The following is a 16,204-nucleotide window of genomic DNA, read 5'->3' on the forward strand; positions in this document are numbered from 1 at the left end:
CTCTCTCTCTCTGTATGTATCCCTCTCTCTACCCCCCCACCCAATCTCTACCCCCCCCACCCCTTCTCTCTGTATGTATCCCTCTCTCTGTATGTATCCCTCTCTCTAACCCTCCCACCCAATCTCTACCCCCCCCCACCCCCTCTCTCTGTATGTATCTCTCTCTCTCTGTATGTATCCCTCTCTCTACCCCCCACCCCCACCCGCTCTCTACCCCCCACCCCCTCTCTCTGTATCCCTCTCTCTGTATGTATCCCTCTCTCTACCCCCCCACCCGCTCTCTACCCCCCCACCCCCTCTCTCTGTATCCCTCTCTCTGTATGTATCCCTCTCTCTACCCCCCCCCACCCGCTCTCTACCCCCCACCCCCTCTCTCTGTATCCCTCTATCTGTATGTATCCCTCTCTCTACCTCCCCTCCCACCCTCTCTCTCTCTCTCTCTCTCTCAATGACACACACCTCCCCCTCAGTGTGATTTTTTTAAGGAGAGTCACTGACCTATCAGCTCTGCTGCTGATTAAGGCAAACGGAGCCGTGTCCCAACGTCACATTCAGCATGGAAGACAGGGCTATTGTTACTTCACCAGTCACCATGGTCCTGGCATGGCATTTATAAAAGTGACTCATTATGTTAGGGCCCTCAAGTTCAACATCTAATTTGGATTTACATTTGGTTGAGTTGTCAACTAATTTGAATTCAAAGTGAAATCAACAAAACATTTCACCATGTTATTAAATTTAGGTTAACCTGTTTGGGCTGCAAGGGGCAGTATTGAGTAGCCAGATAAAAGGTGCCCATTTCAAACGGCCTCGTACTCAATTCTTGCTCGTACAATATGCATATTATTATTACTATTGGATAGAAAACACTCTCTAGTTTCTAAAACCGTTTGAATTATATCTGTGAGTCAAACAGAACTCATTTGGCACAAACTTCCTGACCAGGAAGTGGAAAGTCTGAAATCGAGGCTCTGTTCTTCTTCCTGCCTATACATGGGCATGATACGTAAGAGTCTACGTGCACTTCATAGACCTTCCCCTGGATGTCAAGAGGCTGTGAGAGAAGAAATGAGGTGATTATCTTGGTCTGAGATGGAACACATCATCTTGGAATGACGTGTCCCCCATTTTCGGTACTCTGAAGAGCGCGAGGTGGACAGTGGGATTGCCTTCTGTTTACCTGTCGTTATAGGCGACTAATATCTCCGGCTTTGATTTTATTTGATACATGTCACCATATCATCGTAAAGTATGTTTTTTCAATATAGTTTCATCAGATTATTGAAAATTTTTCGGGAGTTTTGCCGTGTTCCGTTCTCTTCCGTTTGTTGACATGGAGAGCGTCGTGCCACCTGGCTAGTGTGCTTGCTAAATGAAGAGGGAAAGTTGCCGTTCTAAATCCAAACAACGACTGTTCTGGACAAAGGACACCTTGTTCAACATTCTGATGGAAGATCAGCAAAAGTAAGAAACATTTTATGATGCTATTTCATATATCTGTCGTAGATGTGAACTAGTCATCGGCGCCCAAGTGTTTCTGGCTATTGTGGTAAGCTAATATAACGCTACATTTTGTTTTCGCTGTAAAACACTTAATAAATCGGAAATATTGTCTGGAATCACAAGATGCCTGTCTTTCATTTGCTGTACACTATGTATTTTTCAGAAATGTTTTATGATGAGTAATTAGGTATTTGACGTTGGTGTCTGTAATTATTATGGCTGCTTTCGGTGCAATTTCTGATTGTAGCTGCAATGTAAACTATGATTTATACCTGAAATATGCACATTTTTCTAACAAAACATATGCTATACAATAAATATGTTATCAGACTGTCATCTGATGAAGTTGTTTCTTGGTTAGTGGCTATTTATATATCTTTATTTGGTCGAATTTGTGATAGCTACTGATGGAGTAAAAAACTGGTGGAGTAAAAAAAGTGGTGTCTTTTGCTAACGTGGTTAGCTAATAGATTTACATATTGTGTCTTCCCTGTAAAACATTTTAAAAATCGGACATGTTGGCTGGATTCACAAGATGTGTACCTTTCATATGCTGTATTGGACTTGCTAATGTGTGAAAGTTAAATATTTAAAAAAAAATATCTTTTGAATTTCACGCCCTGCACTTGAGCTGGCTGTTGTCATAAGTGTACCGACGCCGGGCTGCAGCCATAAGAAGTTAAAAGTTATAATAAAATGCTATAATAAAATGCTTGATGACAGTTTGCAAATCCAATCAGTTTTCCACACTGATTCAATGTCATCACATAGATTTGGAGGCTGAAATTATGTGGAAACAGCTTTTTTAAAAATGTTTCCCTCTAATCAGGGACCAAGTTAGACCTGGGACACCAGGTGGGTACAATTAATTATCAGGTAGAACAGAAAACAAGCAGTAGGGAATCGGGTGGTTGTACTTCGTCATCCTACAGATCTGGGATCTTAATTTGACCCTGCTTCTCACAGCAGGAAAATTATTCTGCAGCAACAGGAAATGTGAATTATTATGTGGATAATAATTAATGGACATTTAGTTAGGGTTTGATTCATTTTTCATTAGGGCAAATCAAGCCTGACATTATTAAATGGAAATTACAAACTTTATTAGCCTTTTTAAACCTTGAATAAACTACAAATTTGTATTTCCTGCATAACCACGTGGTATGGTTAAAAGATTCAGCAATCTACCCAAACCTTAACTCCCTCTGTGATGAGGTACTGGTCTGAAACCTTAGCCCTCTCGTGGTTATCGAGGTAAGCTGGTCTGAAGGGATTTCCTCCCGGTAAGAGTTATATTCGTAACAGCAGAAAGGGGCTGTCCCATGACGCCAGATCAATGTCTGTGCTCATGGGGCCGGTCTATGATTTAGTTAAACTCCAAAGGGAATTGGAGTTTCCTTCATTAACCTCACTAGGGTATGTGGGACGGTAGCGTCCCACCTCATCAACAGCCAGTGAAACTGCAGGGCGCCAAATTCAAAACAGAAATCCCATAATTAAAATTCCTCAAACATACATGTATTTCACACCATTTTAAAGATACACTTGTTGTAAATCCAGCAACAGTGTCCGATTTCAAAAAGGCTTTACGACGAAAGAAAACCAAACGATTATATTAGGTTAGAGCCAAGTCACAGAAAAACACAGCCATTTTTCCAGCCAAAGAAAGGAGACACAAAAAGCAGAAATATAGATAAAATTAATTACTAACCTTTGATGATCTTCATCAGATGATACTCATAGGACTTCATGTTACACAATACATGTATGTTTTGTTCGGTAAAGTTCATATTTATATCCAAAAATCTGAGTTTACATTGGCGCATTACGTTCAGTAGTTCCAAAACATCCGGTGATTTTGCAGAGACCCACATCAATGTACAGGAATACTCATAATAAACATTGATAAAAGATACAACTGTTATGCATGGAATTTTAGATCCACTTCTCCTTAATGCAACCACTGTGTCAGATTTCAATTTTTTTTTTACGGGAAAAGCAAACCATGCAATAATCTGAGTACGGCGCTCAGATGACAAATCAAGCAAAACAGATATCCGCCATGTTGGAGTCAACAGAAGTCAGAAATAGCATTATAAATATTCACTTACCTTTGGTGATCTTCATCAGAATGCACTCCCAGGAATCCCAGTTCCACAATAAATGTTTGTTTTGTTCGATAATGTTCATCATTTAGGTCCAAATACCTGCTTGTTATTCGCGCGTTCAGTACACAATCCAAACTCACGACGCGCGTGCAAGTCCAGCGGAAAGTACGGACGAAAGGTCCAAAAAGTTATATTACAGTCCGTAGAAACATGTCAAACGAAATATAGAATCAATCTTTAGGATGTTTTTAACATAAATCTTCAACAATGTTCCAACCAATGTTCCAATGTCTGTAGAATTGCAATGGAACAGAGCTCGCTCTCACGTGAACGCGTGAGACTGAGCTCGTGGCTCTCTGGCAGACCTCTGACTCATTCCCCTCTCATTCGCCCCCACCTCACAGTAGAAGCATCAAGGTTCTAAAGACTGTTGACATCTAGTGGAAGCCGTAGGAAGTGCAATTTGACACCATAGACACTGTGTATTCGATAGGCCAAGAGTTGAAAAACTACAAACCTCATATTTCTCACTTCCTGGTTGGATTTTGTCTCAGGTTTTTGCCTGTCATATGAGTTCTGTTATACTCACAGACACCATTCAAACAGTTTTAGAAACTTCAGAGTGTTTTCTATCCAAATCTACTAATTATATATATATTCTAGCTTTTATGGCTGAGTAGCAGGAAGTTTAATTTGGGCACGCTTTCATCCAAAATTCCCAATGCTGCCCCCTACCCTAGAGAAGTTAAACAGTTTAAAATCACATTACATAATTTCATAAATAGTTTCATCTTTACTCATTCATTTTATACAACAATTAGATGCAAGCCTCACAACTGATACTCTTGTATAAACAGGGTATGGTAATGTGGCTGTATTGTCTCTCATGAGTTTCACAAAATTGTATTAAACGGACCAGTTCGTAGCTGGCTACTTCACCGACCGTTTATACATTCTCCAGAACATGAATATTGTTAAGTTCTCAAGTTCTGTGATGTGGAAGAAATTCCTTTGTTCTCTCTATGAAACCTCTCTCTCTATACTGTCTGGCCATGAGGAAGAGAGTCTCCTCCAGGATTTTACGACCTGAGTTAACCTCTCTAGGGTACGTGAGACGTTAGCGTCCCACCTCTTCAACAGCCAGTCAAACTGCAGGGCGCCAAATTCAAATACAGAAATACTCATTATAAAAATTCAGAAAACAAAATATATTTTACATAGGTTTAAAGATGAACTTCTTGTGAATCCAACCACGGTGTCAGATTTAAAAAATGCTTTACGGCGAAAGCATACCTTACAATTATTTGAGAACATAGCCCAGCAGACAAATCATTACAAACAGTAACCAGCCAAGTAGAAGAGTTACACAAGTCAGAAATAGAGATAAAATTAATCCCTTACCTTTGATGATCTTCATATGGTTGCACTCAGAAGATATTCATTTACTCAATAAATGTTCATTTTGTTCGATAAAGTCTCTTTATATCCAAAAACCTCAGTTTTGTTTGCGCGTTTTCTTCAGTAATCCACAGGCTCAAACGCAGTCACAACAGGCAGACAAAAAATCCAAATTGTATCCGTAAAGTTCATAGAAACATGTCAAACGATGTTTATATTCAATTCTCAGGTTGTTTTTAGCCTAAATAATCGATAATATTTCAACCGGAAAATAACGTCGTCACCTGCTTCCTGACTCCCTGCATCTATGTTACAGTGATGCACATTGGACCAAGGTCATAGCCTACACGTTGTGAACTTCTGTGAGTCTGCCAAGGTCTGAAAGTGAATTCCTCCGTTAGCTAGTCAATCTGCAGTATAGCTTTCTTGGAAAGAGCTGGCCTTGAAATCTGCTCTGCCATTGACTGTGACTTCAGCCGTTTCTCCTCTTTTTGTGTTGAGAGGGTGTGTGTCTAAGAGTCAGGCAAACTCAAATCAATACACTTAAGCACGTGCGTCTACACACACCCAGTATCTATCAATTTCTCTCTTTACACACACACACACACACACACACACACACACACACACACACACACACACACACACACACACACACAACCCCCTAACCACCTAAACCTACACACACTTTCCCTTTCCCTCTCCCTGTCTGATATTCAGAGTTATAATCAATTCCTGCTGGTTAGCTTTTCTGCAACTATTTGTGTTCACACCCTCTCTCTCTCCCTTTCTCTTCTCTGTGTTCCTGCCCCCCTTATTTCTTTTTTCTCTCCTTTCATCTCTCACTCCTCCCCTTTCTCTCTTCTCCATCTCTAATACACACACTCTCAGATAACCCCCCCCACACAGCCTCTTACACCCACACAGCCTCTTACACCCCCCCCCCATCTCATGTCTGTCTCTGATCGATTGTCAGTCAGCTGTAGTCTAGTCTGGGCTGGTCTCAGAGAGCCAGGCCCTGTAGGGAGGCTTATCCAGGTCTCAGCGTCCACACCTCCTAGAATGAGCTCCCCTCACCGCCAAGCCACAGCCTAGACACAGACACAGGGAATTACGCACTACACACTACAGCAATCACACCAGCTAACACCGCTATTAGCCTCTGCTGATAACTTAGCTAGCCAGCCGTCAGACTAATAGGGAACTCTGTGTGTGTGTGTGTGTTTAAGGAGAGTGTGGAGTGAGGTAGTGTGTGTGTGTGTGTAAGGAGAGTGTGGAGTGAGGTAGTGTGTGTGTGTGTAAGTAGAGTGTGGAGTGAGGTAGTGTGTGTGTGTGTAAGGAGAGTGTGGAGTGAGGTAGTGTGTGTGTGTGTGTGTGTGTGTGTGTGTGTGTGTGTAAGGAGAGTGTGGAGTGAGGTAGTGTGTGTGTGTGTGTGTGTGTGTGTGTGTGTGTAAGGAGAGTGTGGAGTGAGGTAGTGTGTGTGTGTGTGTGTGTGTGTGTAAGGAGAGTGTGGAGTGAGGTAGTGTGTGTGTGTGTGTAAGGAGAGTGTGGAGTGAGGTAGTGTGTGTGTGTGTAAGTAGAGTGTGGAGTGAGGTAGTGTGTGTGTGTGTAAGGAGAGTGTGGAGTGAGGTAGTGTGTGTGTGTGTGTGTGTGTGTGTGTGTGTGTGTGTGTGTGTGTGTGTAAGGAGAGTGTGGAGTGAGGTAGTGTGTGTGTGTGTGTGTGTGTGTGTGTGTGTGTGTGTAAGGAGAGTGTGGAGTGAGGTAGTGTGTGTGTGTGTGTGTGTGTGTGTAAGGAGAGTGTGGAGTGAGGTAGTGTGTGTGTGTGTGTAAGGAGAGTGTGGAGTGAGGTAGTGTGTGTGTGTGTAAGGAGAGTGTGGAGTGAGGTAGTGTGTGTGTGTGTGTGTGTAAGGAGAGTGTGGAGTGAGGTAGTGTGTGTGTGTGTGTGTGTGTGTGTGTAAGGAGAGTGTGGAGTGAGGTAGTGTGTGTGTGTGTGTGTGTGTGTGTGTGTGTGTGTGTGTGTGTGTGTGTGTGTGTGTGTGTGTGTGTGTGTGTGTGTGTGTGTAAGGAGAGTGTGGAGTGAGGTAGTGTGTGTGTGTAAGGAGAGTGTGGAGTGAGGTAGTGTGTGTGTGTGTGTGTGTGTGTGTGTAAGGAGAGTGTGGAGTGAGGTAGTGTGTGTGTGTGTGTGTGTGTGTGTGTGTGTGTGTGTGTGTGTGTGGAGTGAGGTAGTGTGTGTGTGTAAGGAGAGTGTGGAGTGAGGTAGTGTGTGTGTGTGTAAGGAGAGTGTGGAGTGAGGTAGTGTGTGTGTGTGTGTGTGTGTGTGTGTGTGTGTGTGTGTAAGGAGAGTGTGGAGTGAGGTAGTGTGTGTGTGTGTGTGTGTGTGTAAGGAGAGTGTGGAGTGAGGTAGTGTGTGTGTGTGTGTAAGGAGAGTGTGGAGTGAGGTAGTGTGTGTGTGTAAGGAGAGTGTGGAGTGAGGTAGTGTGTGTGCTGACTCCTCTGCTGAGGCCTAGGCTTCGTCATCATTAGGTCTGGGCTGTGATGAGAGATAGCAATAGAGGGATGACGATAAAGAGGAATGGAGGGAGAGAAAGAATTAAAGAATTAAAGATAGAGAGAGAGTTCATTGGTCTGTGATATAGCTAGTAGCATCACAGGCATTACTCTAACAGCCTCAACATAATAGTCGCTAACTATCACACCATCAGGACTAATGACGCACACACACACACACACACACACACACGTACACACGCTCAAACACACACCCTTTCAGCAGTTGACCAACCTGTGAAAATTAACCTCTCTCTACATTGAGTATCTCTCTCCCCCTCCTTGATGGGTCTCTGTGTTTCCCCATAGAGATGAACAATAGGAACCCTTTGCACTCATCCTCCCATACCACTCCTCTTTGTAATCTCTCCCTCGTTCCCTTGCTACTAGGCCTTAGCAGATGGTATTTCATCATGCATTGTTCTCATTATGGTTCCTCGTGCCGTGGCGCACATCAAAACACAACACTTAATCAGCTTAAGAACATTCCAAGAAGCCTAACTACATGCCTACTCCATAAGGGGAAGAAAGAGGGAGTAGGGGAAGAAAGAGGGAGGTAGACAGAGAGGTAGGGAAGGGAGTGAGGGAAGGAGTGAGAGTTTTCTGTGAATCATCTCAAAATGGAGTGTTATACTATACTAATTACAATGTAATGTGTACATACCACCATATGTGGACTAGGGAAAGAGATGTGTGGTAAGATGAGTCATTTTCGTGTGTGTATGAAAATCTGGGTGGCAGGTAGCCTAGTGGTTAGAGTGTTGAGCCAGTAACCGAAAGTTTGCTAGTTCAAATCCCTTAGCTGACTAGGTGAAACATCTGTTGCTCTGCCCTAGAGCAAGGAACTTAACCCTAATTGCTCCAGGGTCACCATCAATAATGGCTGATCCATGACCGTGCCCCCACTCTCTGCGAGTCTCTCAGGGGGAGTGGGATATGACAAAAACACATTTTTATTTCAAACCACACACTTGTACAGGTTAAACAAATATAATTACCCTCTACTTGTTGTCATGTCAGTGCTGATTAGAGCAGGGGGTTCTGGCTTTACTGGTGTGTGTCACTGCCATATTCATCAAGGTTGCTTTTAGCCCTGATTCTTATCTTCTGTCATTAGGCTGACTGCATTTTGGTTGCTCTCTCTCTCCCCCTCCCCTTCTCTCCCTCCCTCTCCCTCCCTCTCCCCCTCCCCCTCTCTCCCTCTCTCCCTCTCTCCCTCTCTCCCTCTCTCCCTCTCTCCCTCTCTTTATCACTATAGAAACAGACAGAAAGGCAGTGCTGTATGTACATACCTTTGATCATATGTTGGTTTGGTTACAGTGCACTATCCTGATTGGATGGTAATTGTAATGTAATTGGTTGATAGACTGACTGGTTGATAGTTGATTGGCTATTCTATAGGCTCCACATTGCCTCTACATGATGAGGAGGAGGAGGAAGACCGCCCTTTTTGACCAGAGTGCTTAAAACCTCTTATGGCTGCAAGCCCGAGGTCGGTACACCTATGACAACATCCAGCTCAAAGTGCAGGGCGCGAAATTCCAAAAAATATTTTTTTTTAAATATTTAACTTTCACACATTAACAAGTCCAATACAGCATATGAAAGGTACACATCTTGTGAATCAAGCCAACATGTCCGATTTTTTAAAATGTTTTACAGGGAAGACAAAATATGTAAATCTATTAGCTAACCACGTTAGCAAAAGACACCACTTTTCTAACTCCATCAGTTTCTTACTCCATCAGGTGCTATCACCAATTCGACCAAATAAAGATAGAAATAGCCACTAACCAAGAAAAAACTTCATCAGATGATAGTCTGATAACATATTTATTGTATAGCATAGGTTTTGTTAGAAAAATGTGCATATTTCAGGTATAAATCATAGTTTACAATTGCACCCACCATCACAACTCGACTAGAATAAATACAGAGAGCAACGAGAATTACCTAATTACTAATCATAAAACATTTCTTAAAAATACACAGCTCACAGCAATGGAAAGACACAGATCTTGTGAATTCAGACAATATTTCAGATGTTCTAAGTGTTTTACAGCGAAAACACAATAAATCGTTATATTAGCATACCACATGTGCAAACGTTACCCGAGCATTGATTCAAGCCAAAGAGAGCGATAACGTAATCATCGCCAAAATATATTAATTTTTTCACTAACCTTCTCAGAATTCTTCCGATGACACTCCTGTAACATCATATTACAACATACATATAGAGTTTGTTCGAAAATGTGCATATTTAGCCACAAAAAAACGTGGTTATACAATGACAATACTAGCAAAACTAGCCTGAAAATGTCGGGCGCCATATTTGACAGTGATCTTGTCTCATGATTAACTATTCATAAACTTGACTAAAAAAATATAAGTTGGACAGCTATCGAAAGACAAATTAGTTCTTAATGCAATCGCTGAATTACATTTCTAAAATTATCCTTACTGTGCAATACAGGGTTCGCCAAGCGAAGCTATACCAAAGAAAATGGCGGAATATGCGTTTAAAATTTTTCGACAGAACAACGATTTATCATCTTAAATATTTCTTACTATGAGGTGATCTTCCATCAGAATCTTGGGCAATGTATCCTTTCTTGGGTCTAATCTTCTTTTGGTCGAAAGATGTCCTCTTGTCCGTCGAAATGCCCACTAACGTTCGACCGGGACCCCGAAATGTGCCCGGCGCTTCAAAGTGCAACACAAAGCAATGCCTCAAAATCGCACTAAACGGATATAAATTGCTATAAAACGGTTTAAATTAACTACCTTATGATGTTTTTAACACCTATAACGAGTAAAAACATGACCGGCGAAATATTACTGGCTAAACCCAAGCTTGGAAAGAGAGCAGGTCCGACGTACATCGTGCGTCAGGCGCAGCAGGAAGAGAACGGTACATCCGGTCTTTGGCCTTTTATACAGGCCCTGATTGCGCAATCGACTCCATTCAAATTGTCACCTCTTACTGACATCTAGAGGAAGGCGTAGGCAGTGTTTGTAGCATCATAGCATTCACAGGGACTTATGAACTGACCTGGGAGCAGGGGCCAAGATTTCTGAAATCTCACTCCCTGTCAGGAAAAGTGCTGTAGAATGAGTTCTGTTCCACTCAGAGACATAATTCAAACGGCTATAGAAACTAGAGAGTGTTTTCTATCCAATAATAACAATAATATGCATATTGTACGAGCAAGAATTGAGTACGAGGCCGTTTGAAATGGGCACCTTAAACAGAGCTACTCAATACTGCCCCTGCAGCCATAAAAAGTTAAAAGGACTCACTAAGAATTGACACGTAGACCAGCAGACGTGAAGTGTGAGCTAAACATTACAAATGGTTGAAACTCCCAGACAAGAAAGCATGCAGCTGTGGCTACATGTTGAAATGGTTGGAAATTCTGAAACTCAACACGAGGTGAAGAAGATAAAGACTAGACCTTATGTTTTATTTATTTAACCTTTATTTAACCAGTAAGGGCTCATTGAGATTTGAAATCTCTTTTTCAAGAGCGTCCTGGCCAAGATAGGCAGCACCAAGTCATTACACAAATACAGACAGACGACATGAACAACTACAAGTAATCTTTTAAAAAAACATAGAATTCAGTATAACAAAATCATAAGACAGTAAATTAAAAACATTGACAGGTCAGGGAATCAGCCTCAAAATCCTTCATCAATGATTTTTTTTTAAACAATCGGGACAAGTTCTTCCAGTTTAAAAGTATTTTGTAAGGCGTTCCAAGCCGATGGCGCAGAGTACATAAAAGCCATTTTACCAAATTCAGTTCAGACATTTGGAACAGTTAACAGGATAAAGTCCTGCGAACGAAGAGAGTACCTACCACATTTCTGAACAATAGAAATGCCCAAATAAAATGGTATTAAACTCAAAATGGCTTTGTAAATAAAAGTATACCAGTGACTGAGCCTACGAGTGACTAGATAAGGCCAGCCAACCCTGGTATATAAAGTGCAGTGGTGCATAAGGGTTTTGGAGTTGAAAATAAATCTCAATGCGCCATGTTAAAGGGTGTCAATTAATTTCAAACACTGAGCGGAAGCATTCATATATAAAATATCCCCATAGTCTAGTAAAGGCATAAATATAGCTGATACTAGCCTCCTTCTGGCTTCAAAAGAAAAACAGGCCTTATTCCTAAAAAAAAATCCCAACTTCAGCTTCAATTGTTTTGTAAGTTGTTGAATATGCAATTTAAAATAGAGGCCGTTATCAATTAAAATTCCAAGATATTTATGAGGTTACAGTTTCAATCTCATTGCCCTGACAGGCAGTAATATGTGAAAGGTTCAGAGGTCTATTTCTTGCTTTAGAAAACACCACTAGTTTAGTTTTGTCAGTATTGAGGATAAGCTTCAATTGACACAAGGTGTGTTGAACAGTGAGAGACGAGGCACAACAATAAATAACAGTATCATCAGCATAAAAGTGAAGTTGCGCATTTGACACATTTTTGTATAAATTGTTTATATAAATAGTGAATAAGAGGGGACCAAGCACATAGCCCTGTGGCACACCATTACAGACAGCCAATTTATCAGACATGAGCCCATCAAATTCTATCAGACAGATAAACCTTTCTAGTCTGCAGCTGGGCATGTAAAAGTGGTCCAAGAACTTTGACTAAAGACACGAGGTGGAAAGCATGAAAATCTCATCTGACAGTCTGTTCTGAAGAAACACTCCACTCCAAGCCAGGACAACTAAGAATGCCATTGTGACCTCTGGCGGACCATCAGAGCCTTACACCCATCGAGCCATTCCCCAATAGAAGTATAGATTGGTTTCAACAGAGAGATGAAGAACAAAGACTTCTACACGTAAAAACATTGCATTTCTTACCCAAATGGCCGGCAGTTTGTGTGCAAGTTATATGATTAATGTTAGAACAGTTCTAGAATGTATCCACGATAAATGTCGGTTTCTCCCTATCTCTCTATTTTCCCCACCCCCTTCTCCATCTCTGTGTAATAAGCCATCCTATCTTGTCAGTTCACTAGGGACTTTTGTCTCATGTAAGTGTGTATGTGGATTCTGTGATATTATTTAGTTAGTTATTAAATAAATAATTAAATCAAGTTTGTGTAGAACTGAATAATCAGAAAAGGCTGGGGTTCTTGCGGATTGAAGAAGTCTGCGACGTTGAGAATGAGACTCATATTAAGTAATGATTAATAAGTGACTGTTATCGATATATAACTTCTATATCTTTAGAGATGAATTTGGGAGATGGTAACTCTATAAAGAACTTCTTCCAAATCACTTAATTGTTACATGATTAATTTAATCGGGTTTCAATTAAACGTAGTTAGTGGATTGAATAAATAACAGTCATCAGATTAATGAGAGTCACGTCACGACAAGGAGGAGGAGGAGGAGGAGGAGAATGATGCCATTGCCGTTGAACATCAACATCATTTTCCTTCTCTCTTGTTCTGATTTGTTTCCTCTGTGATCGGAATGTTCGCACATTTGCGGCAATCTATCACAGCGTTTCCATAACGATAGCACAGATCTCTGTCAGTCTATGGCTTCCATCCACACGTTGGGCTTTCATTTATGAATTTCTCGCACGGCCACCATCACACCACAACAGACACAGGGAACCATGCCAACACTACGTCACCAAGAAAGCCAACGAGTGTCTTCGTATGATAGGATGTTTACATGGCAAGATGCCCAAAAATGTAATGGATCCGATTATTGCCAGTCTCCAATTTAAGTGTTTGTAGAGAACTGGTCTCATGTTATCAACTCCAGAAAATAATTACTTATGTTTGTGTGTATGATATCTTTTATTTATTTTATTTTATTTAACCTTTATTTAACTAGGAAATCAAGAACAAATTCTTATTTACAATGACAGACTACTTTTGCCAAACCCGGACGACGCTGGGGCAATTGTGCACCGCCCTGTGGGACTCCCAATCACAGCCAGTTGTGATGCAGCCTGGAATCTAACCAGGGTCTGTAGTGATGCCTCTAGCACTGAGATGCAGTGCCTTAGACCGCTGTGTATTCAGTCATATCAACACTGTTGTGCGTTCTCTAAGTAGAAACATGAGCCTTGGTTATTTGATGAGAAACACTTTCAAATGAAATGCGTTCCTAGACTTACTGTATGAGTCATGTTACTGATGTTTCTGGCTGAAGAGGTCACACACCTGATTTTACAAGTAGAAATCAGTCTAGGACCAAAACCAGCATACCTTTCAGCCCCTTAGACCCCCTAATCTAGCGTTGAGTTAAACTCCCCAGTCAGCTGTTAAAGTGAGCAGTATCTCCTGATGTAGTGTCTGTTCAGGGAAGCTCTGATTCCAAGTCAGCTGTTAAAGAGAGCAGTATGTCAAAGCAGCAGGGGAGAGCAGGGAGAAAGACAGGACATGTCTCAATTGTAGCGCCACAGGGGGCATACAGCAAAGGGCAGTCACAGACTTGTCACAGCTTGCTTCAGTGTTTTAGAGAGGTAGAGAGTGCTATGTGAGTGTGTGTGTGTGTGTGTGTGTGTGTGTGTGTGTGTATTCGCCTACCAACCTCTCTGCTCCTCTTCCCTCTTCACCCCTTTTCCACATGGAACTCCTTCCTGGAAGTCCTTCCTAGGGTCCACCTTTCTTCCTGGAACTCCTTCCTAGGATCCACCTTTCTTCCTGGAAGTCCTTCCTAGGATCCCCATTTCTTCCTGGAACTCCACTACACATCCTTAGATTAGTTCCTCCTCTTGACACCCACCCTACCTCCCCTCCCTCTGTCACCCACCCCCTCTCCTTCAGTCTTTTTCATTTAAATGGACATTTTTATATACCTTGAAGGCTTTATGACTCAGCATCAGCACTCTGTGATGAACACTTGGACTTTATCTGATGTGCTTCTCACACCGTCAAGGGCCTTAGCCATGCTTTTCTAACGTTCCCCTAACGTTCTCTACGGGTTTGGGTGCCGACCGCCTGCAGAGTTTGTTTTGGACAGGGCCCAGCCCTTGGCATATTCATGTGCTATTCCTTTATTGAGGTTTGATTGCTGTGTAAAATGTAGGTCATTTAGATATCTAATGTAATGAGCTGCTGGACGGATGCCGGGTATTTTCCAGTTTGGAAACTTGGCTAATGGACTATGTATTATCAGATGCACACACATGCGAGCACGCACACACACACACATGCGAGCACGCACACACACACACATGCGCACACGCGTACGCACCCCAACCCTGTTCATCACATTGTGATTGCCATGATACTGCTTCATGTCAATGATACAACACCTGGAAACATGACAGCAGGTGACAAACAGTGTGACAAAACCTGACGTAACAAGCCACCTGCAGCCATGACCTTAGCGTGTGTTATGAAATCCTCCATGAAGTAACGCAAACTCACTCACACTTTCTTATTCCTTTTATTTTAAACACCTTTTCTCTCTCATCAGTTTTTCAGTGCTGCCAAGTTGCTGCCAAGTCGCTGCCAAGTCGCTGCCAACTCATGCTCTTGTCTTCCAAAGTTTTTTTTCTCTCAATATATATTTTTTTTCTCTCAATGTAAGTTTTTTTTCTCTCAATGTAAGTTTTTTTTCTCTCAATATAAGTTTTTTTTCTCTCAATATATGTCACGTTCCTGACCGGTTTTCTGTTATTTTGTATGTGTTTGACGGTCAGGGCGTGAGTTTGGGTGGGTAGTCTATGTTGTGTGTTTCTATGTTTGTTAAGGGTGACCTGATATGGCTCTCAATTAGAGGCAGGTGGTTTTCATTTCCTCTGATTGAGAGCCATATTAAGGTAGGTGTTTTCACACTGTTTGTTTGTGGGTGGTTGTCTCCTGTGTCTGTGTCTATGTACGTTGCGCCACACGGGACTGTTTTCGGTTTGTTTGTTCGTTTGTTCGGTTTATGTAGTCTGTTCCTGTTTCATGCGTTCTTCGTGTCATGTAAGTTCTTATGTTCAGGTGCGTCTACGTCGTTTGTTGTTTTGTAGTTTGTTAAAGTGTTTTCGTGTTTTTTCGTCTTGAATTTAATAAATCATGTCATCTCAAGAAGCTCCATTTTGGTTCAATCCTTGCTCCTCCTCTTCGGATGAAGAGGAGGAGGAAAGCCGTTACAGAACCACCCACCACACCAGAACCAAGCGGCGTGAATTCGAGCAGTGGCCTGCTACACAGGAATCCTGGACATGGGATGAAATATTGGAGGGAAAAGGACACTGGGCTCATATTGGGGAATATCGCCGCGCTCGTGAGGAGATGGAAGCAGCGAGAGCCCAGGAGCGGTGGTATGAGGAGGCAGCAAAGAGACGTGGCTGGAAGCCGGAGAATCAAGCTCAAAACCGCAGATATGAAGGTACGCGGCTAGCAAGGAAGCCCGAGAAGAAACCCCAAAAATTTCTTGGGGGGGGGGCTAAGAGGTAGTGGGTCTAGGGCAGGTAGGAGACCTGCGCCCACTTCCCAGGCTAACCGTGGAGAGCGGGAGTACGGGCAGACACCGTGTTACACAGTAGAGCGCACGGTGTCTCCTGTACGTGTGCATAGCCCGGTGCGGGTTATTCCACCTCCTCGCACTGGTAGGGCTAGATTGAGCATTGAGCCAAGTGCCATGAAGCCGGCTCTACATATCTGGC

This window comes from Salvelinus namaycush, chromosome 23, assembly GCF_016432855.1.
Source record: "Salvelinus namaycush isolate Seneca chromosome 23, SaNama_1.0, whole genome shotgun sequence".
Taxonomy (NCBI): Eukaryota; Metazoa; Chordata; class Actinopteri; order Salmoniformes; family Salmonidae; genus Salvelinus; species Salvelinus namaycush.